The 27,220-nt window shown below is 47.1% G+C and overlaps 1 protein-coding gene across 1 annotated transcript in view; it reads right to left on the reverse strand.

The window, feature by feature from the left end:
• PTK2 (protein tyrosine kinase 2) overlaps nt 1-20,892 on the reverse strand; it is a 341,550-nt gene extending 320,658 nt beyond the window's left edge. Inside the window, exon 1 of the mRNA XM_068238424.1 lies at nt 20,866-20,892. The gene's annotated coding sequence lies outside the window, so the exon portion shown is untranslated. The remainder of the gene's footprint in view (nt 1-20,865) is intronic.
• Nucleotides 20,893-27,220: the final 6,328 nt, after the last annotated feature.

Raw genomic sequence — 27,220 nt, forward strand, 5'->3', positions numbered from 1 at the left:
CTGCCAGGATGGCCCCATCTGCAAAATACCCCAGAGGAAAGCAACCCACCTCCACTCTGCTTCCAGAGGGTGGATACAGACTACCCTCCACTCTGCTGCCTGCCCCAGGAAATAGCAACCTACCTGTAATCTACTGCCTAAGGGGGGAGGCCACCCCCCCCCCCTCAATTCCACTGCCTTCCCAAGGGGGATACCAGCCCACCTTCACTCTGCTGCAGGGGTTGATACCAAACGCTCTGCTGCCTGCCAGAGGGGGGATACTGACCTGCATTTACTCAGCTGCCTGCTCAAGAGGGAATAGCAGGCCAGTTACTTTGCTGCCAGCCTGAAGGATAGCAACCTACCTCAACTCTCCCGCCCACCACAGGGGGATAGCAACTTACCTCAACTCTGCTGCCTGCGCTAGGGGGATACCAAACTCTCTAATACCTGCCTAAGGGGGGATAATGACCCTCCTCCTCTCTGTTTCCTGCCCGAAAGAGGATATTGACCCATCTGCAGCCTGATAAAGGGGGGTGCTATCCCATCTGCTGCCTGCTCAAGGGGTGTTCCGACCCACCTGCCTGCTGCCTGCCCAGCCAAGGGGCGATACATCTGCTGTTTGCCCAAGGGGTGAAACTGACCCATCTACTGCCTGCCTGAGGGGTGTGCCAACCCATTTGCTTCCTGCCCAAGGAGATGGCAACCTAACTCCACTCTGGTGCCTGCTTGAGGTGGGGTGGGAGATAACCATGTACTGCCAGGTTGAGGGGGGACAGCAACCCACTCTGCTGCCTGCCTGATGGGGGGATACTTCTGCCCGTCTGGTGATGGGCAGATTTGACCATGAGACAGATCTCGATCTGATCAGAGAGAGATGTGTTGGCTGCTATACACCGCAGACTGATTCCCAATTAAGTTCAGCGTGAAATATCTCGGGAATTGGCTTTGTGACCTGGACCCAGCACCCCCAAATGTTAGCTGGCAGACATAATCATAGGGGCAGGGGTTTCATCATGTTCAGTCGTTACGGTATTGTACGCCATTACCATCATGCACCTGATCAACCACACCGGCCAGAAATTTCCCAGCATGTACCATCAATACATTTGACAGTTTTATAATATTCTAATTGGATGTTCGATTGTCCAAAAATCGACAGCTGTATGACCATCTTAAGTGGCCAACTGGAAGAGCAGCCTGTCATGGAGAATATATTGCTACCCCTGATGGGCATTGGATTCTTAGCGGCCAATCACCCGCAGTCTGTGGCTCCTAAGGTTACCCCACCAGTGGCAGGTAGGACAGGAGACACCACAGTGTGGAGATAACGCAGAAAAACCATGGTCAGGTCTGGCACAAAACAGATATGGTCAAGATCACAAGCTGAGGACAGGGAGCTGGGCAGACATAATCAGGGTCACAGGGCAAAGTTTAGAACAATCTTGAATGAGGTCATAAGCCAAGATCACTGCTTGGCGGGTAATAGGCAAGTTGAGGTAACAGAATAAGGTAAAACCAGAGTAGTACATCAAAAATGACCAGGCAAGACGAGTCAAGAACAGTAGTATCAATCAACACCTAGGCAGGTCAAGTACACAGCACTAGGTTGGGCATAACCAGGTAGGCTGACTTAACTATCAGCAATTAATACTTTTTGAAGGGGGCTTGTATAGAACACCTATCTTTGCTCACCACACTGGCTACCCCTAGAATAGTTTTCAAAATTGGCACGCTAACATTCAAAGCCCTACACAACCTAGGCCCCAGATACCTGAAGGATTCTTTACAACAGCATCACACCACCCACACCCTCAGATCAAAATTATCCAATAGCTTGACCACCGGATCTGGAGTCCAACAAAAAAATCTTTGGCTCCAGAGCTTTCTGTCATGCTGCCCCTACCCTTTGGAACATCTTGTAAAACAAACAAAACAGCTCCAACCCTGAACACGTTTAAAGCAAAACTGAAAAACCACCAATTTACCCTGCCATTCATGATCACATAACGTTTCCCCTGTACACATTACTATGTACTGATCTGAGACAAACTTATGCGGTTTGGGTCCAACGGAAAAAAACCCTTTACAAATGTTTTGTCGTTGTGTAGGCAAGAGTCAGAAGCTCCAATGCAAAATTCTGTGCGTTGCGTTTGCATGCGCTAGGTTGGCCAACACAACACATATACACAAGCCTACAGCCAATGGTATAAAGTACACTGACCACATAGGGGGACTCTGTCTGCCATTGGCTGTTTCTGTGTCCCCCATATGGTCAGTGTAATGATTGGCTGTTCCCATGTCACCTGCCTGTGCTTCCCTATGTGGACAATATAATGATTGGCTGCTCTCCAGCTGTTAAGGAACTACAAGTCCCACAATGCATTGCTGGAGTCTGACAGCCACAGTCATGATTCATAAAGGCAAATGCATTGTGGGACTTGTAGTTCCTTAACAGCTGGAGAGCCAAGTTTGCAGATCAATGTCCTATGTGGTCAGTGTATAATAAGGCCACTCCTGGCGACTAGCAAGCACATACAGTTGTCCCACCAGGAGCATGGAGAGGTAAGTATTACAGGCTGTAAGTGGCAGGGAATGTCAGGCTCTCAGAGTGATGTTTGCTAGATGTGCCTGCTGAGTGGGGATAGACCAGGCATGGGCAAACTCGGCCCTTCAGCTGTTACGGAACTACAAGTCCCACAATGCATTTGCCTTTATGAGTCATGACTGTGGCTGTCAGACTCCTGCAATGCATTGTGGGATTTGTAGTTCCTTAACAGCTGGAGGGCCAAGTTTTCCCATGCCTGGGATAGACCCAAGTTCTGTCCTAAGTCCGTTCTCCTTTAATCCCGCGCAACAAATGACCCCATCCATCAACCAGGGGAAAAAATAAGTTATTTTTCAAGGCAATTAAGAGCATCCCAAGACGGCAGACAGACATCAACAGCAGGGAAAATATCAAAACACCAAATATAAGAGCTGCAGCAGAAGGTACACAACGCAACAACATAAGGAAGAGAATTCAGAAACATTCTGTAACTGTAGTGTGCCGTGTTATTGTATACAGTTACTGTAAAAATGGATTCAGAGCAAGACTGAGCTGAGACTGCCATGAAAAAAGTATACCCTAGTGGCCTGTCACTGCAGTTCGGTAAACACAGAACTGTAATCACACACTTACAAAAAAACCCTGATTACTAACGATATTATGAATGACATTACAATCAAATGACCGCAAACCAATGCTGTGGATCACTGTTTCGATAGTAAAAGCAATTGTAATTACAATTGAAAATACTTAAATGCACTTCAATATACGATCGATCAGACGTTTTTGTCCGCTTGACCGTCTAATTGGCCAAAACAATTGTACAGTGTATGGCTGCCGTAAGGCTTCAAGCTGTCGGTGGTGGCCAGGTCTGTTCCATGGACAACCTGCTGATCCCCGACACTAACCCCTCCCATCTTCCTGCAGTCGGACAGTATCCTGTCCCTGGCAGTGACAAGTGTGACATCATCAAGGTTGAGTGACAGGTGTGACATCGCCAGGGAGGAGCCAACTGTAATCCCTGCTGAGGTCACTCCTCTCTAATGACCGACATCCAATGAACAGGCTGCAGGGATTGCAGTTGGCTCCACCCCCCCTGCAGATAGTGGAGTAGAGTAACCAAGCAGCTCAGGGTGACCCAAACTACTAGGAATGTGTAGGGGGGATAAAAGGGACCAAAAAGCCCTCTTACTAAAAAAAGCAAAGCTTGGTGTAATTGCCTTCTTAAAACAGAAGGAAATTTGTAATAATTCAGTTATAAATGAACATTTGCAGATGCAGATAGTGCACTGCTGTCCTGGTAAACCGCTAACAACATATAGTCAAAGCATTACATCTTTATACTGCAAAATCTATGTATTTTGACAATATAAATTGTAAATGCTTTTTCAGTAACTACATTTCTGTTAAAACATGCATGAATTAAGCCTGGTAAACAACAGGCAATTTCACATCAGGTAGATGTGTCGAATAGATAATTTCCAACAGGTCTGATCTAATTTCCTATCGTTTTTCTGATAGAAGTGATCAGAAAAACGATCAGAAATCAGATCTGTCGGAAATTATCTATCGACCCATCTAGCTGATGGGAAATTGCAGTGTGTGTACCAGGCATTAGGGACTCAAAAAAAAGGTCAGCTGTAGTGAGAATCTTCATTCTGCTGTTGCCTACTCATTCATTATACTTGCAAAACTCCTCAAACTTTGTCAAAACAAAATTCAAAAATCCCTGTGTTGAAAGTCTGACAGCTCCTCATCTGTCAGCAGGGCTGGCCTCTTCCACCTGTTAACATTTCACACACACATTTCTTTACTGTGGTAAGAGGGATGGCAGATTTCTGCAGAGAATAGAGTGACTGATTGAAATCTACATTCAATTCTGATTGGGCGTATAGTGAACCCATTCTCTGGCCAAGCTGTGGAGATAATCGCAGGTTGCAAAGTTCTGAACTGCATCATCGAAAGCCAAAGATACCATACAATTTAATTGCAAGACATTTTTCTGACAGAATGTAACATTTAAAATATATGATCAGCCATATGTGATCAATTTTTTAATATAGATAAATAAGGTGTTTTTTGTTTTTGTTTTTTAACTCTTTCTGTACTGGAAAACAATATGAAACTCTACTTTTTTACTACTGTTCTCTTTCTCATTTGTGCTACAGGTACAATTCATCACCTCATCTGTATGTTCACTTGCTTCACTTGCTTTACCAAGGTAAGGAACTGGAGGTGCCAACATGCAGGCACCCGATACTTGTTCCCCTAATGCTGAGCCCTGACTGGTGACACTTACCGGAAGCTATGGAAGTGTCCCTGTATCTTTACAAACTTGTCATTCCAGAAAAACTCCCTCTGCCATTACTTCACACAGACGCTGCTGAACGTCACACCCAAGCCTTAGGTAACTATTCCCAGTGTACAGCGTCTCCTCCTCCTACTGGATGTAACCTCTGGATCAGGAGAAAAGCAAAACATTCCAATGCCTAAATGTGCCCTCAGACTACACAGACTGACTGCATGCTCTCCAATCACTGTAGTGTAATCTTTACTTGTCACCAGGAACATTAAAGAATCCTTTTTTTCTAAGAATTCTTTACAGTAACAGCAGTTAAAGCGCCTACTCAGTTTCTAAAATTTTATGTACACCTGATCTCCACCAACCCCCACGTTCATCAGCTAAAGAGGTGTACTGTTTATGCACTACGTAAGGCACTGCTGGTGACACTGTAGGGAACAAGTGCTGTACAGACTCAACCTATATCTATATACAGTGTGCTATGTATTCCTGCCCACCCAGTGTTGCTTAGCCTAAGCTGTTTAGCTGTGTACTAGAAGAATTGGTGCGGGAGACTTGGGCGCAGGATACAGCCGGTATAGGGCTGATCCTGCTGCTGCACAAGTCCTGGCCGTGCTAAATACTATTCCCCCTCCAGGCCGCCATGGATAGTGGGGGAATGAGATCATTTGTCTCCCAGCATTTGCTGGAAGCCGAATTATTGCGTTTTAAAAGTAACTTCAGCTCTGTCTTCTGACGGCGCCGAAGTTACTGACTGTGCGCCCAAGTCTCCTGCGCTGGATTCACGTTGTTCGGTTTTGCTATGTTTTATTCCCCCCAGAGCATTCTGGGACATGGGGTGTTCTTTTCACTGGCTTCCGTAATCTCAGACAAACATTCCTCCGAGCTGCGCCTGGCAGGACTAAAGAGGTTACCACGTGATACATTTCTGACTGTAAATCAGGGTGAGAAAAGATTTTACAAGGGGCAAACAATGACTAAATCATTTATAAATGAATATTTTAAATAATAGGCAACTTTATTCATTATGTTATTTTCACTGCAGTTCCTCTAAGTACCTTTTTGCAAACCCCACAATGCTGATAGACTGTGTGCTTGTTTTCAAAACTCCATTGGATCAGCTCAGTAGGAGTGTCCTTGTTGACCAGAACCTGCCTGGTGGGTGTGTCTTACTCAATCTAGGTGAACATTACACGTAGGGAGGATCACAGATATGCAAATTCTTCTGTTGATGAAAATCTATGCAAATGTTCACACTGCATACATTTGCACAAAAATTTGCATAATTTCAGAATAATATGCATCTCATTGTCGATCCCTAGGTACAAGTCAGGTAAGGGGAGGAAAATGTTGATTTCTGTGTTTGCCATAGGCGCTATACACATACACCCCTGGGTAGTGATGCTCATATCCGAACTTTGGGTGAATCCGGATAGTTCTATCCGGATTTCACCTAGACACCTGTGCGGGGGGGTCAATCTTACCTCTCTGATGTCTTCTTTGGTCCGTCCCTTGGCGCCTCCCATGATGCGGTCCAAGCGGCGGTCACGTGATTACAAACACTTCCTCCTTCCAGGTTGAAGGGGGAAGTGTTTGTAGTCCCGTGACCCACGTGGAGCGCATCGTGGGAGGCGACTAGAGACGGACAAAGAAGACATCAGAGAGGTAAGATTGACCCCCCCGCACAGGTTTATTGGGTGATATGCAGATAGAACTATCCGGATTCACCCAAAGTTCGAATTCGAGCATCACTGTCCCTGGACAACAGAATGCTGTTGTCATGATTGCAAGGAACTATAAAGGCTTGGTTTCCGTCTGTCGCCGGACCATGTGCGGCCAGCAGGAGCGGACATGGAGCCCGGGGTAAATGAGTTATCACCATAGACTATACGGGTAATGCATCTGCCTGTCCGAGATTATTGCGAATGGCGCAGAAGTGCGGCGCGCTTACTGCAACGGATCTCACGGAACTGCGAAAAGTGACAAGTGTGACCGGCTCCTAAATATAAAATGGGATCCATTCACTGTCAGTTATGCGATGAGCGGAGGATTGACCAAAAAAAAAGTCCGTTCTCAGCTCGAGTGGGAACACCGTATTAGGCTGGATTCACACTGTACTGGATAAAAAATAAATCCAGTGTTCTCCCCAGGCTCTTTTAGCCGGGTGCTCCACTTGGCTGTCATCAGCTCTCCTCCTCCTATGCTGGAAGCAGAATTGCTCAAAGAAGAACCGACCCTGCATTATCTCATCACGCCCCACCCGACTACTTTTTCATGCCACCCGACTGGAAAAAAAAATCTGGTGAGAACACTGAAATCCTCTACCGATTAAAGTGGACCTGAACTCAGAACTTCCTCTCTGTTCTAAAAGATACGCATCAGCATAATAACCTTGAAAGTCGTTCTCTTGCATAAAACTGCGTCTGCGCGGCCGTGCGCTGGGTCGCTCCCATCATCGGCTGGTTACTGCACAGTACGAAGTTTTCTTGTACTGCGCCTCTGCAGTAAGCTCCCGATGACGCGCGCTGTCACAGCTGCAGTTCTATTCGTCTAGTTAGACGAATAATTACACCGGTACCGGCAGCGGGGAACGGAGCATCGGAGGAGGACGGCGTGGGACATTCCAGCTACAGGGGGCCGATAGAAGCCCCAGGTAAGAGGCAGTTTTTGTTTTTTTAGAACATGCAGAGCCCCTTTCTCATGTACCAGAGATCATGAAACAGAATTAATGGATACTTACCTGGGGCTTCCTCCAGCCTCAGAAACATGTGCGAGTCCCTCGCTGTCCTCCCGCGGTTCCGGGACTCATCGGGGCTGAACGGCAGACCGCGGGAGGATAGCGAGGGACTCGCAGGTGTTTCTGAGGCTGGAAGAAGCCCCGGGTAAGTATCAATTCATTCTGTTTCATGATCTTTGGTTTAAGTTAAAGATAAACATTTCTTTTTCACAGCTGATACAAATCCTGCAATAAATCTGCAGTGTGTCTACTTCCTGCTTTCATGTAAGCACACAAATATTGTTAACATCCTGTGTTTACGAATTAGCTCTCTGCCGCGGAAGGTGACAGCTGAGGGATCAAATTACAACTTGTGCTTAGTCACAGATGAGGGGGAATTAGACAGGACAAATTCTCTAAATCATGTGTGTCAAACTCTGGTCCGTGGGCCAAATTTGGCCCTCAGAGCCATTAAATTTGGCCCTCGAGGGGTTTCCCAACTTTGCATTATGTTTTGCCCTCTCTAGACCATCAAGGAAACTTTATTGGAGATGAAGTCCTAGATCACCAGGGAAGCCATATGGGGGAGGTAGGGGGAAAGCACTAAACACCAGGGAATTGTAAGGGGGGTGGGGGCCTCTAGACACCAGGGAACTGTATAGGGAAGGGTGGGGGCCTCTAGACACCAGGGAACTCTATAGGGGAGGGAGGACTAGACACCAGGGCACTGTATAGGGTTTGGAAGGGGGCCATTAGATACCTGGGAACTTTATCAGGAAGGGAGGTGGCCACTGGACATTGAGGTTGGCCCGCGACTAGGTCTCAGTGTACAATTTCGGCCCTTTATGTATTTGAGTTTGACACCCCAGCTCTAAATATAAACAGGCTGCATTTTTCTCCGTTTTCCTTCTGTCCTTTGCAAGAGTTCACACTTTAAATAGATCAAGTTTGTTACAATGGGCATTAGTTTTTCTAGTTTTCCATGCTGTTTTCACATTGTCTCTCGCTCAGTACCTCTCACCCCTGCTGCCGTCCATTCAGGTCCCTGCATGTTGCAAGTGCCTGTACACGGATCCTAAAGTCCCATCAGAAGCAGCAGCCTCCCATTGGTTTGTAAAAGACCAATGGGGATCCTTCTCTAAGCACTAGGGAGGATTTTCATAGGTCCAGCACTCAGTGAACCAATTCCCATGAGTCTACTGCAAAGCCATTGTTGAGCCTAAACACAAGCCGCTTTCTGATTGGCTGTGACATGCTGCTGCACATAGACGCCCAGTGATGATCAGGCAGAATAATATACATGAGTGCGTATTGATCACACAGAGCTCTATCAGCATGACTCGGAGTCTCAGGGACTGAATCACATTTTATCATTATCGTTAATCTCGGCTTTGTGAAAGCGGAAGAGCCTCTTGTCTGAATCATGTCAGCTGCAAACTGCTGACGATCTGCAATAAAAGCTGCGGATTGTGAAATAATTCCCCAGCACCTGTAATCCCAGCCAGAGCTCGCAGCCGGCGGAAGCCCTTATCCCAAGCTGCTTATTAAGGAGAACTCCGACAGACAGGGCGCAGATTTAAAGAGACACTGAAGCAAAATAAAAAAAAAATGTGATATAATGATTGGTATGTGTAGTACAGCTAAGAAATAAAACATTAGGAACAGAGACATAAGTCTAATATGGTTTCCAGTACAGGAAGAGTTAAGAAACTCCAGTTATCTATGCAAAACAAACCATTCAGCTCCAACTGACTAGTCGCAGAGAGCTCTGTCTTCTGAAGTTTATTATCTCTGCCGGTCAGGCTTTTACTTCTGCAGAGAACAGTTCAGGACAGGTCAAAAGTTCACAGCCTACTCTGTAAAAATCATTTAGAATGCTGAGTAGTAGGGAAACTGCAAATATTAGAGAATTATGAAATGTTATAAAAAAAAAACACTATATAACTGAAAATAAAAATATGAGGATATTTTCTTGCTTCTAATATCCTAGTAATTATCAGTACTACACAACCAATTCATTATATCATTTTTTTTTCGCTTCAGTGTCTCTTTAAGGGAACCCAAGGTGATAAACTAATAAGATAAACAATTGTATTCATCCTCCTACTCAAAAATAGGACTTTTTTTTTGTTCGATATTTCATGGTTTTATTTAATGTTTAAACATTTACAAAGTAGATTAAGGGCTGGAACCCACTAGAGCCATTTTGTGAGCGTTTAGGGAGCGATTCAAACTGCTAGCGATTTCCCTAAACGCTCAGCTAATGTTAATGGATGTGCCAAATTCCACTGGAGCGATAGCGATTACTAAAACGCAGGACATGCAGCATTTTTCGCATTCAGCGTTAGCATTTCTGTAATGTAAAGTATATAAACGATGGTGTATTCGCTCATCAAAACCTACACGGAACGATTTGCGAAATTACTGCACACTGTAAACAAATTAAAATTAATTGAAAGAACCAATCAGAATTAAAAACGCTAATCGCTACACAATCGCTGGCAAAATCACTTACACTTTTTAAAATCGCTACCAAAATCGCCAGAAACCGCTCATGAAATTGCATACAAATCGCTAGCGATATCGATTTGTAGTGGGTTCCAGGCCTTAATGTTTTAGGGTCTCTGCTTAATGACAGCCTGTTAAGTGTCCCAGAGATAAAATACATGAACTATTGACCTTTTCTATCTTTGCCCTGCCCTCAGAAGTTGTATTCTGCCAGGAAAACTTTGAAGGCTGTAATTAATAAGTGATGTTTACAATATTCCCAAAAAGACAGAAGCTGTCATTTGAATGCCTGAAAATAAAGTCTTTCGGGCAGAAAAAAAAAAGACATTAAAATAGCCTGGTTATTAACTAGGCTGTTTAGTTGGTACAAAAATTATCCAACTCTGAAGTTTATGAAACCACCGACTCAGACTCCAGGTACCCCAAATTGCTCTGACTCAGATCCCTCGACTCCGACTCCACAACCGTCACAGGGCTATAGAGAGGGTACCAAAATCACCCGACTCCAGGTACCCAAATTTTCTCCGACTCCACAGCCCTGGTTATTAATGTTTTGCACCCTACATACACACCTTTATCTCATGTCACATGTCACCTCGAGTACACCTAAAAGGGGAACTCCTCATCTCTGATGCAAAACGTAATGCTTTAAAGGGGACCTGAAGCAAGAGGTAAATGGAAGCTGCCATACTTATTTTCTTTTTAAACAATACCAGTTGCCTGGCAGTGGTGCGGATCCTCTGCCACTAACGCCTTTAGCCATAGACCCCAAACAAGCATGCAGATCAGATGTTTTGGGCTGAAGTCAGACTGGATTAGCTGCATGCTTAATTCCGGTGCGATTCAGACACTACTACAGCCAAAGAGACCAGCAGGACAGAGAGGCAACAGGTATTGTTTAACAGGAAATAAATATGGCAGCCTCCATAAACCACTCGCTGTTCTTTCAGTTTGGCTCTAGATTTATTGAAAGCATTAAAGTGTACCTGAAGTGATTAAAAACTTTCTGTAGTGTACACAGCCGCATGAACTGGGGTCATATTAGTTTCTTCATCCTCACTTATAGTGGAATAATCCCCACCAGCGAGCTCTGTGCAAATCCGTCCATCAGTCGCCTGGATACAGTGACAGCCTCTATTCCTCTCTGGCCAGAGTATGTTGGCTAATCCCGCCCACTTTCCCCTCACAAGTCACAGCAAGGGGAAGGTGGGTGGAGTCTGATGCGGTTATGATGGAGGAGGCGGGTGAAGGGCGGCACGGCAACCGAGGTAAGATCCAGCCGACTCCTCTAACAGTAGGATTTGTCTGAAGCTCACAAGTAGTGATTACACCATTATGTGACCGAGAACAAGGAAACTGATATGACCCCTGTACATAGCAATATGGAACATGTTACATTCGGAGCAATGCAGCGCGATGGAAGTGGCTGCAACACACTCCCGTGCGTTGTGCACACTACAGGATGCAAGGGAAGTCAATGGCAACGCCAATGTTTTGCTAGTGGTTTGCAGTAGCGGTGCAATTCAGGTGCACGTAACTGAGGGGTAAGACATATTGGGGGCGGGGTCACTCAGATTTTCCTGTTGGCGCCGTCTGTCCAAGGAACAAACTGTATGTAATAGTGCGGTGCGTTGGGCTCTTTTGCAGCCCAGAAATCGCATGGCACAATGGGCTTGATTCATAAAAGCGTGAGAACTGCTATCACAGCAGTTATCACGCGATCTGCCGTGCGTGAAGGTTTGTGCGCGTAAAGGATTACTCCGAGTGCTAAACGACCGTTTGCGCGCGATCAAAGTGTGAAGGGACCCTCAAGCATTCCTTAAGCAGGAGATGGAAAAAAAATAGTGGAAAACCTCTGGATAGTCCAGAGCACATGTGTCGTACTCCATGCCTGGAGGGCCAGATCCATGCCAGTGTTTAGGATGGACTGAGAAAGAAAGGAAAGGAATGTGTTCTACCTGATGGACCTCACCCTTCCTGATTCAGACCCATCAATTTATTTGAGCTGTATCAAAAATGTGTGAGGACCTCGGCCGTCGGCCCTCGTAGGGGTGGTTTGACATACCTGGTCCAGAGGCTTCCGCGATCGTCCTGCAGCTCACCATTCCAGCACAGGGCCTCACTAAATTTATTGGAGAAAGGTCTTGTTGTATGTGCTTTCATGGTCGCACACGACCGCACTGCTCATGGGCGAGTACAGTCCACAAATGCCCAGTAGCTGGAAGCCGCTCATACACTGCTCTGTCCTCCAAGCTATTGCACATGAGCAACCAAAACGTGCAGTACACAGCCGTGCGCACACACGCTAAACTATGATGTCACAGCTTTCTGCTGCAGAGCATTTTGGGAGTCTATAGATCTCTGCTTACAGCAATCTATGTTTATGGGCATAAATTGTTTGTCAAGAGTGCTTTAGGCTACTTTCCCACCAAGACATTGCCTTTTAGGAGACGTTATGGTCACATAACATGCCCCTAACGCAACGCCTGGTGGTGTTGAAGTTGAACGTCAGATTGAGCTGCGTTATGCAGCAGCCGCTGCAGGTTAGGTGATAGGAAATGCGGATCTTTTTAAGGATTCGGATCATTGAAAAGATCCGGATCTTTGAACCGAATCATTTTACTAGGGAAGTAGACTGGGGGTGAAATGATTAGCAGGACACGACTTTCCCTGCACTGTACATTCTGTATGTTCCAGTTTCTTCCAGACATCCACTGTGAACCGAAACTTTCATTGCGATGATCCGGATGATTCGACTCACAAAAAACGACCCGGATCAAATGAACAATTCGTTCATGATCCGGACAACACTACAGTCCCACCAGGAGTCACCACAGTGCAGTGAATATTAATTAGCCATGTGGCTGGCCGCGGAGGAGGAGGGGAGACCTCCTCCTCCAACATTACTGAGCATGTGCAAACAGTCTAACGTGGCTTAGCCCAGTATAACCTACAGCATGCAGCACTTTGTTTAAACGTGCTGCGTTATTATGTAACGCAATATGTGCACTGTGAACAGCACATTGATTTTACAGTGCTGTGAGTTAGGCTGCGTTACTGGCTGCTGTAACGTGGGACTTTAACATCCCACTGTGAAACAAGCCTTAAAGTAACACCATTTGCAAATTTGCAATCCTAAAATTCAGTTTACCCTTGCTGCGGGGGAAAATACTGATAATTTAAAATAAAAAAAAAAAAAAAACACAATGGCCTCAATTCATAAAAGGCTTTGCGGTAAAAAAAAAAAAAAAAAAAAAAAAAAAAATCTGGGAGGGAAAAATACTGCATTCGGTATTTTATACCTTTTATCTCAGTAGCTAGGACTGAATTGTGTTTATTAAATGTCTTGCCAAAAGCTAAATGTACCAAAGTCCACATTAGTCAGTAGGGGTGTCATTGGGGTGCAAATGCATTTGAGATAATCAATAATTATGAAATGTGGACTAATCAAATCTTGCAGTGACAGCATTTCATTGGTCTGTATTCAAGCTGCATAGGTTTGCAGTAACATTTGCATAATTCTGCATCATCAGAATTATTTGCATATTTCAAGTAAAGTGGAAAGTTGGCACAAAGCCAAAACGTTTTAGAGGTCCGTGGCTAAGAATACGGGTAAAACAAAACTGCCTATATCAGTGATGGCTAACCTCGGCACTCCAGCTGTGACAAAACTACAAATCCCATCATGCCTCTGCCTCCCTGAGTTATGCTTAGAGCCGTCAGAGTATTGCAATGCCTCATGGGACTTAGGGCCATTTTCCACTAGCAATCGCAGTCACAAATCACAAACGCCAGCGATTGCGATTTTTCATTAATTCTGTTATGCAATTGCGATTTTCATTTGCATTGCATTATCATTGTACAAACCGCTCCAGAAAGCGAAATCAAATCACTGTAGTGGAAAATACGTCTCGTGATTTCTATGATAAAGTAACAACCCTAGCGATTTAAAAATCACTAGCGATTTGCGATTTTGTGATTCAGCAATCGCTCTAGTGGAAAAGGGCCCTTGTAGTTCCACCACAGCTGGAGTGCCAAGGTTAGCCATCACTGCCCTATATAGACATTCGCAACAGGCAGAAGTAGTTTTGTACTAAAAGGCTATTACACGTCCTTGGCGTATGGATATAAAATCGCCTATAGATGTCCACTGCAGTCTAAGGGTTAAAATCAGCCATTTCGCTATAAACGGTCCCTTTAATTTATCTCAGGCCCTATCCTTTCCTCGGCCAGGATTTGCTTCATCATCAACGTAAGCGCACAGCTGTCATGACTCAGCAGAGGACAATGACGGCTAAGTCATGTGACCAGAGCCCCCCTGACCAGCCTGATGGAGAAACAGCTATAAAGGGGAATCCCGTTTTCGTTTAACGCAACAAAAATATCACCGCTATCATGCAGCGCAGTACAAACATCCTGACCGCCCGATACGGTTACACGACTGTTCTGCTGCTATGAGAGCTGCTACATTTGCAGTGCGTGTTCCAGGCCCTATAGAGCTGGCAGAAGACTGATTGCACCATTTGGAAGTGAGCCCTGTTAGCCGGAAGGGGGGGTGGTTTGCGAGCTGCTGACACATCACACCGGCCGGGACACAATGCACTCGGACATCCTGGGTATAAATACATAAATGCATGTATTCCATAGGGAGCAGGAGACGACAGCGAGCTACGAAGGTCATCCCGGTGTCTTGTGCGTTCGCCAGCAGCAGAGGAAAGCGTATCCGTAATGAGAGGCTGCGATATAGCGATATCAATATTCCAGAGCTGCAGTTCAGGCTGTCAGGACACGGCAAATAGCAGCAGCCATTACTGTACATTAGAGTCCCCGAGAAAACACAAGCGCGACCCGGCGAAGCTATACGTCTACAACTTATTACATTATGAATTCTGTTTTATCAAATACTTCCAAAGGATTCCCTAACGTCTACTTCCTCAACTACTCCAGAGCGAGGGGGGATGGGGGGGTGGTGGGACGAGCACGGATTTGTTTAAAGAGGCCCTGTAGTGATATACAGTAGAATGCAGTTAATTATTCAGGGTACCCACTTTTACGTTACTTTTTCTGGATTCAGCTTCAGAAGCACTTTCCTATATCTATATATTGCTGTATAATGGTTTGTAACCCTGCCCCCAGCGAGGATTAGCCTAGGCTGTTTAGCTATGCGGAATCTCCCAGAGCATTCTGGGAGACCAGATATTTTCACTGGCTTCAAAACTATCTATCTATGTACATCTATCTATCCATATGCAGCGCTGTACCTGAAAGGACTAAAAATGTTGCCGATGGTGGTAAATGAGATAACAGAGGTGTGCAGAGCCCCCTAGAGGCAAATACACACCTTGTATTCAAAATGATGCTAAACTATGCACTAGAGCCCTAAACTCAGACTAAAAACAGAATGCAAAATGAAATAGAAAATGGGTACAGCTAGCCATAAAGTAAACACATTTTTTATAAAGCAAGGAGAGGTGGCAGCCCTTCCCAAGACAGCCTTCCTTGAAAAGCACTGCCACCTCTCCCTGCTGTATAAAAAATGTAAGTTCCTTGAAGTGAGTCTGAAGAGGTTAAAAAAATAAAAAAAAAATAAACAAATACTCACCTAAGGAGAGGGAAGGCTCTAAGTCCAACAGAGCCTTCCCGGTCTCCTTGTTCCCCCGCAGGCTCCCCCAGGATCAATTGTTCGTGGACTGCTCTCTTCCAGGTTGGGGAGACTTTGTTAGTCTTCGAAAGCACGATGGCTTCCGAAGACCGGCCGCACACGTGAGCGCCCGAGCGCTTTCCAAGACTGACGAAGTCTCCCGCATCAGGAGATTCAAACGGAGAAGCATGCGGAGAAACGGGGAGACCGGCATGATAACCAGAAGGCTCTGTAGGACCCAGAGCCTTCCCTCTCCTTAGAGGAGTATCTGTTTTTTTATTTTATGCTACAGATTCACTTTAAAGAGAAACTCCGACCAAGAATTTAACTTTATCCCAATCAGTAGCGGATACCCCCTTTTACATGAGAAATCTATTCCTTTTCTCAAACTGATCACCAGGGGGCGCTGTATGACTGATATTGTGGTGAAACCCCTCCCACAAGAAACTGAGGACCATGGTCCTGGCAGTTTCCCGTTTGTGAACCTTGTTGCATTGTGGAAAATAGCTGTTTGCAGGTGTTTCCAACTGCCAAAAAAGCAGCAGCAGCTACATCACCTGCCAACAGTAAAAATGTTACCATGTGATAAATGTCAGAATGTAAATCAGGGAGAGGAAAGATTTTACAATGAGAAACCACTGACTAAATAATTTATACATTATTATTGTAAAAATTAAGCACTTTTTATTACATTATTTTCACTGGAGTTCCTCTTTAAGGACAATACGATACAAAAATTGATGAAATAGGAATCTTTGCAATAACTGTGTTAAGAATAACTATTTACAAGGTGCAGTTATCCAAATAACGTGTGGAGCCGCAGTCCTGATCTGCTGAGTTCCTACTGTCACGGGGAATGCAACACAACGGCCACTGTGACCGTGGCCCAAGCCAGAAGACAAACAGAGGAAACATGCTGTATGCACTTTGGGGGGGAAATCAGTGGGAAACGGATGCTGTAACAGCTATGCCTTAAATGAGAACTGAAGCAAGAGGCATATGGAGGCTGCCATATTTATTTCCTTGTAAGCAATACCAGTTGCCTGGCTATCCTGCTGATGCTTTGCCGTTAATACTTCTGGCCACAGACCCTGAACAAGCATGCAGCAGATCAGGTGTTTTTTACATTTTTGTCAGATCTGACAAGATTAGCTGCATGCTTGTTTCTGGTGTGATTCATATACTACTGCAGGCAAATAGCTCAGCAGGATAGCCAGGCAACTGGTATTGCTTAAAAGTAAGTCAATACGGCAACCTCTATAAAACTCTCACTACAGTTCTCCTTTAATAACCGTGTCATGCAAAAAGCAAATAACGTCCAATCAGAAAATCTGATCGAACAGCGTTTGGAAGAGGGTGGCGCCCATACTGCAGTTCTGTTAATTCCTGGCGAATCATTTCCTGGCTGTCCATAAAGCTAAGGAGGTAAACACTTCGATGTAAGCTATAAAATTCAAGTAGCTAACAGCAAGAGACAGATTGATGGGTGGTCTTCCTCCCCAGCTCTGCACTGCAAGCTGCGATACCACAATTCAATTAAAAACACTGTAAATCTATCCTACCTTACATTGTACTAACTCACACCAGACACATTTATGAACTTTAATAAGATACAGTAAAAATAGTAAGCATGTACTCAGCACTGTACTGTTTTTCCTGCAGCAGAAACTGAGGCACTATGGGAAGTGTAGTCCTACTGGGAGCGAAAAGAGATTCAAATAATGCCGGGTTCCATGCAATTGTACGTTTTTTAACCAATCAAAATGCGCCAGGAAGTGCCTTTGATTGGCCCAATTCCAAACTGCATACAATTTGCATTTCATTTCCATGAAGACGTGTATTAGGAGCATGCCATTGACCAGGTTTAGTACGCACATCCAAGAGAGGTGGCAGCATGCTGAGCCTTGCATCTGACTCTCATTTATTACATAATAAACATGTCGGCATCTGGTAGCAAAGCTGCATTTGTCAAATCTCTGATGCAGGAGCTGGGAGGACGAGGAATCCGCAATAAAGCTTCATTAATTCCCTGTAATATGCGCAACATACCTGCGGGCTGCATTTATCTGTGTTTACATCAAAGCTGGTGCTTCGCTTCAAACAGCGCACCACACCCAGAGCTTATACAGCAGATATTAGACCTCTGGCTGCAAAGAGAACCTGTCACCGTAACCCTTACTGGTAAAAACACTACTCACTCACTAAAAGGGGGCTGGATAAAGCCCCAGATAAGTAAAAATGTTCCCTTCATCCTTGGTGCACTTTAAAAAGTTACTTATACAAGAAGCGTAGTAAAGGTGGACAGGGTAAAGCTCATTACGATGGGCTCCTGTTGTGGATTTCAGATCTGATTTTCACCATCCACGGCAGAACCCCCCCCCCCCCCCCCCCCTGTTCAGAATAGTTCAGCTGTGTTTGTTGCAACAGACGTGTCATATATGGTATACTCTTATGACATTCCTGACCTCTGTCTGACCTTGTGTTCTAGGTAGAGTAGGGACCCTTACCTTTAATGGGGAGACCTCATTGCTGGTGTAAGGGTCTAGTACGCAATGCTATTGCATGCAATCCCTTAAGTCCCCTTTCTTCAATCGCATACATTTGCAACCTAGTTGCTTTTAATGCTGCTACTGTTCCACCTTGATGTGAGTGTCATGAGTATGGAGGGTTAATGATTGTTTATACCAGGGATCAGGAACCTTTTTAGCTGAGAGCGCCATAAACGCCACATATTTAAAAATGTAATTCCGTGAAAGCCAAACAATAGGTTTCAAACTGGGACAGTATGGCTCACGTCCCTGTTGCCATGGTGATGTGTATACAGTTGATCTCCCGGGCAGTGGAAGTGTCAGTCACGTCTTCAGCTTCTCTTGGGTTTCAGCAACATCAGCAATTTCCCCGAGAGCCAGACAGGAGAAATGCCGACTAACAGCTAGTACAATTAGCTAGCTGACTTGGGGGTTGATTCACTTTGTAGGACGAGATCACTCACGCACTTTGGCCCAATAGGCTGCCTGACAAGTGACAGGCAGCCTATTAGGCCAATCAAAGAGCGGGGATCTCGTCCTACAAAGTCACTGGACCTGACAGGATCCAGAGTGGGACGATTGGAGCAGCCGTTACTTTTGCAGGGAGCGTAAGTTAGTAGTGCATGCTACAGCAAGGGACCATTTCAGCCTGTAGAGCAGATGCAGTTTTCAGGAGGAGGCGCGCACACACACACACACACACACACACACACACACACACACACACACACACACACTTTTATATTTCCTTTCGATTCAAGAATTACAATCGTTTTTTTTCTAATTGATTGTGACATTTGAAAAATCTGACTGAGATATCACACACACCCGTGTTCATATTGACCCAATTATAGAAAAGAAAGCTAAAAACTGTAAAAAAAAATGACTTGTGCTCATAAATCAAGGAAAAGATCACCTATCCTACACCATTCGGTTTTCATAAAAACTGATCAGAGAACTCAGCCTCTGACGATTTTTATAGCAATAAAAATATTGTGTGTATGGCCACCTTTGCTTGCAAGATTTTCATTTGATGCTATATAATTTCAGAGAAACTCCCACTGGAGAAGTCACAAAATCCGGAGCAGACGGCAGTGCAGGAGCTGCTTACCCAGCACAGAACCATCACCTAAATCACGCCCCCCTCCTCCTGCTTCCTCTTGTAGCGCACAGGAAGAAGGTGGGTGGAGTCAGCTCTGTGCTCACAGGAAAAGACTGACTCCTCCTCTCAGCTCCTACCCTTTATGTCAAAGGAGTCAAACACAAGCATCCAAAGCCATTTTATGTGGCCCTCGAGAGCTTCAAATGTGCATAATTTGGACAGAGGCGCCAGGCAGGTTAAAATGATCTAAAAACAACTAAAAAGGAGGAGTACAGGTGGACTTACCTCCTGAAATGATGGACAATCAAGATTGTTCAAATCGCAAATAACAATTTATTTTGGCACTCCGCAACGCGTTTCGCAGGTATAACCCGCTTCATCAGGCAAGGAGTGCAAGCTCAAAAAGGTCCAATAGTGGCAATGCGCCTCTGAAAGATGAAGCGGGTTATACCTGCGAAACGCGTTGCGGAGTGCCAAAATAAATTGTTATTTGCGATTTGAACAATCTCGATTGTCCATCATTTCAGGAGGCAAGTCCACCTGTACTCCTCCTTTTTAGTTGTTTTTAGATCATTTTAACCTGCCTGGCGCCTCTGTCCAAATTTGCACAGTATATAGTCCACCTTGGGTGGAGGGGACTGTCCCCTTCTTTCTATCTACAGAGAGCGACTTCTTAAACCTGAGTGGGGTCAGGTTCTAATACTCCCCACCTGCAGTTCAAGTGGTTGCCTATGTGGTAACCCGTGTTTGTGAGTATATTCACATCTGTTAATTATTTCGCCAACAATTGTTAGACTTACTGCACTATATTGGGCTCTCTGTTTTTCTTTTTGTTTCAAGTGCATCAAATGTGCATAACTTTAAGTAGTAAAAAATGAAACACACTGTTTTCCCATGTAGAAGAGCACACTGATGTCACAGTTTCTGGTTAAACCATTGAGCTGGGACCCATTCCTGCAATCCTCAAACATATCCGCTCCCCCCCCCCCCCCCCCCCCCATGCGGACTGGAAGAAACCCCAGGTAAGTTTATAGTACAAGTATAAGTAAGTATAAATACACCAATAATTATAAAGAGAACCAGAGACGAAGCACCCTCATGTATTTTACCATATATATCAATGGGAACCTTAGAGAAAACACATACCCTGCTCTCTGTTTCATCCTTCACTGCTCAGCCTGCTTGTTAAAATCGCTGACTGAGCATTCAGTCTGGCTTTGCTCAGGAATCATAGCTGAGTCTGTCTCCTCTGATGTCTTTTCAAGCCCAATCCTGTCCCCTTCTGGCTCTGCTCAGGAATCATTATAGCTGATTCATTATAGCAAAGCCAGACTGAATGCTCAGTCGGGGATTTTATCAGGGCTGTTAACAAGCAGGCTGAGCAGTGAAGGATGAAACAGAGAGCAGGGTAGGTGTTTTCTCTAATGGTCCCACTGATATATATGGTAAAATACATGATTGTGTTTCATCTCTGGTTCACTTTAATGTCTCAGGTACACTTTATGCACAAAACAGAAGAAAAAAAATGCAGCAGTACTCACCCGGGGAGAAGGAATACCTCGAAATATCTGCAAGACAGAAAGAAAACATCTTATTAACAGAAGATTCTGGTGGTGTCTTCCTGTCCATCACCAACAATCAGCTGCACAATCAGGGATACGAGAGGGTGCAGGCTAGTCTTGTACCCATTTTATAGCTGAACTCCATGGACATAGGTCTTTTTTTCAACCGTATGTAACAAAGTATATACCCTCATCTCCATGCAGCTGGCAGAGTCAGTAATGTGAATGAGTCAGGAGATAACAGGAGACACACAATTTTACCATTACCACTGTGAGGACTGCAGGGGTAACTTTTAAGCAGACCTGAACTCAGAACTTCCTCTCTGCCCTAAAAGATAAGCAACAGCATAATAACCATTAAAGAAAAACCTCTGTTTCAGCTGATACAAATCCTGCAATAAATCTGCAGTGTGTCTAATTTCTGCTTTCATGGAAGCAGGCATAAAGGTTAACATCCTGTGTTTACAAAATCAGCTGCTCTGCTAAGGTAGCCACCTGACACAGCTGGGGGATCAAATTACAGTGGTGATTAGTCACAGATGAGGGGGAGTTAGAAAGGCAAAACGCTTTAAACACATACAGGGTGTATTTGTCTAGGTTTTCCATCTGCACTGTGCAAGAGTTCAGGTCCACTTTAAAACCAAGGATGCCTGGGAAAAGTGGCTCATCGATATTAGCACTAAGTTATGACTTTCCTAACTGACACACCACGGCCTTAATTCAAAAAAGGTCTCCCAGTTTCACACTTTATTAATAAATAACAGTTCAGCCCCCAGCAGTACTGAGAACACATTGTGGCTAGTAGAATATCGGAAAAAATCACACGTTCTACATTTTAAAAATGTATATTCGTAAAATATCAGTAAATAACACCAATATTTTACTACAACTTAACCTAACACTTCTCTCAGACAGAACACTCCCTTATCACTGCCTTTTAAAAAATTCAGATTGCCTGGCTATCCTGCTAATACTTTGCCTCTGATACATTTAGCCACAGACCCTGAACAAGCATGACACAGATCAGATTCTCTAACTGAAGTCTGACTGGATTATCTGCATGCTTGTTTCAGTTGTGTGATTCTTGCCCTGCAGCCAAAGATCAGCAGGGCTGCCAGGCAACTGGTATGGTTTAAAAGGAAGTACATATGGCAGCCTCCATATCACTCTCACTTCAGTCCTGTAATGCAAGGTGTGCAGCTTGAGAATGGGGCAAAAAAAGACTTCCTGGCGGGGTTCACTGGCTTAGCTGCATACAAATTGCATTAAATCTGCATGCAAGCCACAATTCTTACTGTCTCTGGTGCCGGTTATACCCGTAGTGCTCCTTACTCGGCTTGCCTAATACTATTACAGAAATATTATAAGTAAGAGAGCTGAGTGGAGCTGTGCAAGCTTTATACAGCATGTAATACCGTACAGGCCCGATTTCCCTCAAACAAGGTGCTAAGCGCGCGTAATCGTCAGTCTCCGGGGATTACTCCAGCCCCGACGCAGGATTCCTCTAATGAGCGTCCGTCACCTTCATCTCCCTGCAAAATGAGCCGTTTGTACGCGGCGGAATGAGTTGGCGAATCGCGGCACGACAAGAGCGTTTGTGAGAACTCGGACGGCGTGAGAGACGAGGATGAGAAGCAGAAAGCTGAATGGATAATTCATGAGCGCTAATAAAGCAGAGCGCGATGCGTGGGGGTGATATCACAACAAGAGATACTTATTAACTAGTATAAAGCAGAGATTCCCGGCCGTGACTGGCACATCGATAAATGGCTGCATGCTACGGGCGCAGGGGGGGGGGCACAGGAGGCAAAGCGATAACGGCTGCATGCTACAGGCGCAGGGGGCAAAGCGATAATGGCTGCACGCTACGGGCGCAGGGGGCACAGCGATAATGGCTGCACGCTACGGGCGCAGGGGGCACAGCGATAATGGCTGCATGCTACGGGCGCAGGGGGCACAGCGATAATTGCTGCACGCTACGGGCGCAGGGGGCACAGCGATAATGGCTGCACGCTACGGGCGCAGGGGGCACAGCGATAATAGCTGCATGCTACGGGCGCAGGGGGCACAGCGATAATAGCTGCATGCTACAGGCGCAGGGGGCACAGTGATAATGGCTGCACGCTACAGGCGCAGGGAGCACAGCGATAATGGCTGCATGCTACAGGCGCAGGGGGCACACCGATAACAGCTGCATGCTACAGGCGCAGGGAGCACAGCGATAACGGCTGCATGCTACAGGCGCAGGGAGCACAGCGATAATAGCTGCATGCTACAGGCGCAGGGGGCACAGCGATAATAGCTGCATGCTACGGGCGCAGGGAGCACAGCGATAATAGCTGCACGCTACAGGCGCAGGGAGCACAGCGATAATGGCTGCACGCTACAGGCGCAGGGAGCACAGTGATAACGGCTGCATGCTACAGGCAGAGGGAGCACAACGATAATGGCTGCATGCTACGGGCGCAGGGGGCACAGTAATAATAGCTGCACGCTACGGGCACAGGAGGCAAAGCGATAACGGCTGCATGCTACAGGCGCAGGGAGCACAGCGATAATAGCTGCACGCTACAGGCGCAGGGGGCACAGCGATAATAGCTGCATGCTACGGGCGCAGGGGGCACAGCGATAACAGCTGCATGCTACAGGCGCAGGGAGCACAGCGATAATAGCTGCATGCTACAGGCGCAGGGAGCACAGCGATAATGGCTGCATGCTACAGGCGCAGCGAGCACATCGATAATAGCTGCATGCTACGGGCGCAGGGAGCACAGCGATAATGGCTGCATGCTACGGGCGCAGGGAGCACAGCGATAATAGCTGCATGCTACAGGCGCAGGGAGCACAGCGATAATAGCTGCATGCTACGGGCGCAGGGAGCACAGCGATAATGGCTGCATGCTACGGGCGCAGGGAGCACAGCGATAATAGCTGCATGCTACGGGCGCAGGGAGCACAGCGATAACAGCTGCATGCTACAGGCGCAGGGAGCACAGCGATAACAGCTGCATGCTACAGGCGCAGGGAGCACAGCGATAACAGCTGCATGCTACAGGCGCAGGGAGCACAGCGATAATGGCTGCATGCTACAGGCGCAGGGAGCACAGCGATAATAGCTGCATGCTACGGGCGCAGGGAGCACAGTGATAATAGCTGCATGCTACAGGCGAAGGGAGCACAGCGATAATAGCTGCATGCTACAGGCGCAGGGAGCACAGCGATAATGGCTGCATGCTACAGGCGCAGGGAGCACAGCGATAATAGCTGCATGCTACGGGCGCAGGGAGCACAGCGATAATGGCTGCATGCTACGGGCGCAGGGAGCACAGCGATAATAGCTGCATACTACGGGTGCAGGGAGCACAGCGATAATAGCTGCATGCTACGGGTGCAGGGAGCACAGCGATAACAGCTGCATGCTACAGGCGCAGGGAGCACAGCGATAACAGCTGCATGCTACAGGCGCAGGGAGCACAGCGATAACAGCTGCATGCTACAGGCGCAGGGAGCACAGCGATAATAGCTGCATGCTACAGGCGCAGGGAGCACAGCGATAATAGCTGCATGCTACGGGCGCAGGGAGCACAGCGGTAATGGCTGCACGCTACGGGCGCAGGGAGCACAGCGATAACAGCTGCATGCTACATGCGCAGGGAGCACAGCGATAACAGCTGCATGCTACAGGCGCAGGGAGCACAGCGATAATAGCTGCATGCTACGGGCGCAGGGAGCACAGCGATAATGGCTGCATGCTACGGGCGCAGGGGGCACAGCGATAATAGCTGCATGCTACAGGCGCAGGGAGCACAGCGATATTGGCTGCATGCTACAGGCGCAGGGAGCACAGCGATAATAGCTGCATGCTACAGGCGCAGGGGGCACAGCGATAATAGCTGCATGCTACAGGCGCAGGGAGCACAGCGATAACGGCTGCATGCTACAGGCGCAGGGAGCACAGTGATAATAGCTGCATGCTACAGGCGCAGGGAGCACAGCGATAATAGCTGCATGCTACAGGCGCAGGAGGCACAGCGATAATGGCTGCATGCTACAGGCGCAGGGAGCACAGCGATAATAGCTGCATGCTACAGGCGCAGGGGGCACAGCGATAATAGCTGCATGCTACAGGCGCAGGGAGCACAGCGATAATAGCTGCATGCTACAGGCGCAGGGGGCACAGCGATAATAGCTGCATGCTACAGGCGCAGGGAGCACAGCGGTAATGGCTGCACGCTACGGGCGCAGGGAGCACAGCGATAACAGCTGCATGCTACATGCGCAGGGAGCACAGCGATAATAGCTGCATGCTACAGGCGCAGGGGGCACAGCGATAATAGCTGCATGCTACGGGCGCAGGGAGCACAGCGGTAATGGCTGCACGCTACGGGCGCAGGGAGCACAGCGATAACAGCTGCATGCTACATGCGCAGGGAGCACAGCGATAACAGCTGCATGCTACAGGCGCAGGGAGCACAGCGATAATAGCTGCATGCTACGGGCGCAGGGAGCACAGCGATAATGGCTGCATGCTACGGGCGCAGGGGGCACAGCGATAATAGCTGCATGCTACAGGCGCAGGGAGCACAGCGATATTGGCTGCATGCTACAGGCGCAGGGAGCACAGCGATAATAGCTGCATGCTACAGGCGCAGGGGGCACAGCGATAATAGCTGCATGCTACAGGCGCAGGGAGCACAGCGATAACGGCTGCATGCTACAGGCGCAGGGAGCACAGTGATAATAGCTGCATGCTACAGGCGCAGGGAGCACAGCGATAATAGCTGCATGCTACAGGCGCAGGAGGCACAGCGATAATGGCTGCATGCTACAGGCGCAGGGAGCACAGCGATAATGGCTGCATGCTACAGGCGCAGGGAGCACAGCGATAATAGCTGCATGCTACAGGCGCAGGGGGCACAGCGATAATAGCTGCATGCTACAGGCGCAGGGAGCACAGCGATAATAGCTGCATGCTACAGGCGCAGGGGGCACAGCGATAATAGCTGCATGCTACAGGCGCAGGGGGCACAGCGATAATGGCTGCACGCTACGGGCGCAGGGAGCACAGCGATAATGGCTGCATGCTACGGGCGCAGGGGCCACAGCGATAATGGCTGCATGCTACAGGCGCAGGGAGCACAGCGATAATAGCTGCATGCTACAGGCGCAGGGGGCACAGCGATAATGGCTGCATGTTACAGGCGCAGGGAGCACAGCGATAACGGCTGCATGCTACGGGCGCAGGGGGCACAGCGATAATAGCTGCATGCTACGGGCGCAGTGGGCACAGCGATAACAGCTGCATGCTACGGGCGCAGGGGGCACAGCGATAATAGCTGCACGCTACGGGCGCAGGGGGCACAGCGGTAATGGCTGCACGCTACGGGCGCAGGGAGCACAGCGATAATGGCTGCATGCTACGGGCGCAGGGGGCACAGCGATAATAGCTGCATGCTACGGGCGCATGGGGCACAGTGATAATGGCTGCACGCTACGGGCGCAGGGAGCACAGCGATAATAGCTGCATGCTACAGGCGCAGGGAGCACAGTGATAATGGCTGCACGCTACGGGCGCAGGGGGCACAGCGATAATGGCTGCACGCTACAGGCGCAGGGGGCACAGCGATAATAGCTGCATGCTACAGGCGCAGGGAGCACAGCGGTAATGGCACATGATTACAAGTTCATCATATAATGCTGTGTGTGAGTACAACTCTCAGGCCTGGGGCCACTAGAGCACTTTCAGCAGCGGTTTGGAATTGCCAGCAATGCCAAATGTGCTACGTTAAAGAAAGTCAATGGATGCGATCCCACTGTAGCGATTGTGATTTCCTGAGGTTGTAATCCCGGTGCAGCATTTTGGAGCATCTGTGCTTCAATACAAAGTACAGGATGGCTGCAAAACCACTTTTCAATTGCTGTACAAAGCGTTTTTTGTAGCGATTTAACTACCCAAAACAACACATATGCGTGAACATGTACGTGTGGGTGTATATACACGCACGCATCTCGAATACAGTAAAGTCCCCGTTATAAGAAACTCAGGCAACCGGAAGTCTCAACTAACTGGCACGCCAGGGATAACGGGGACTATTCTTTGGAGGGTGGTTTGGAAGCTTTGAAAAACAAAAAATACTCACCAAGCGTCCAGCACCATCTTCTCACCTTCCTATCGCTCCTAGCGACCAAGTATCCATCATCAGCCCATCCCCGCCGGTGCTGGATTCTGGGGACTTTGCTGTACTACAGATTACTCCCTACATGCGAAACTGAAAATCGAACAATTATCTTAGGGCCTGAGCCCACTGCTGCGTTTATACATGTTTTTGAAATG

The sequence above is a fragment of the Hyperolius riggenbachi genome, chromosome 5 (genome assembly GCF_040937935.1).
Source record: "Hyperolius riggenbachi isolate aHypRig1 chromosome 5, aHypRig1.pri, whole genome shotgun sequence".
Taxonomy (NCBI): Eukaryota; Metazoa; Chordata; class Amphibia; order Anura; family Hyperoliidae; genus Hyperolius; species Hyperolius riggenbachi.